Below are 415 nucleotides of genomic sequence, written 5' to 3'. Positions count from 1 at the left end.
CCTTCCACTCTGCTTTTGCCATAACTATTTCCTAAAATTGCACTCAGTGTGCTCACCTCGTTCCGAAGACTGACACTGGGGAGAGGTACCATTCGCTGACCACATCTCTCAGTAGGACGAGCGACATAGGCACTCACCTTTCCTCCCATCTCGGGCATTACGGTGCATTAGCAGAGACCCGTGCGTGCCTCTCCCTCAGTGCATTTTTCAAGCGTCTCCCCGTTGTCCTTCTCGCCTTGGTGGGGCCGAGGGAGCTGACCGGGACCGCACTTCGAGGAAGGCAACTGCTGGGCGCTGGTGGCCCGGGACCAGGCCCCCCCACCTAGGCCTCAGCCCGGGGCGCAGGCCCGGGGGAAGCGAAAGCCCCGGGGGGGAGGCCCCCGGCCGAGCTCCCCCCGCACAGCTCGGCGCGGGG

The sequence above is a fragment of the Haliaeetus leucocephalus genome, unplaced genomic scaffold, assembly GCF_000737465.1.
Source record: "Haliaeetus leucocephalus isolate CR32 unplaced genomic scaffold, Haliaeetus_leucocephalus-4.0 Scaffold450, whole genome shotgun sequence".
Classification (NCBI taxonomy): domain Eukaryota; kingdom Metazoa; phylum Chordata; class Aves; order Accipitriformes; family Accipitridae; genus Haliaeetus; species Haliaeetus leucocephalus.
The sequence above is the reverse complement of the archived record's forward strand: the minus strand, read 5'-3'. Positions refer to the sequence as shown.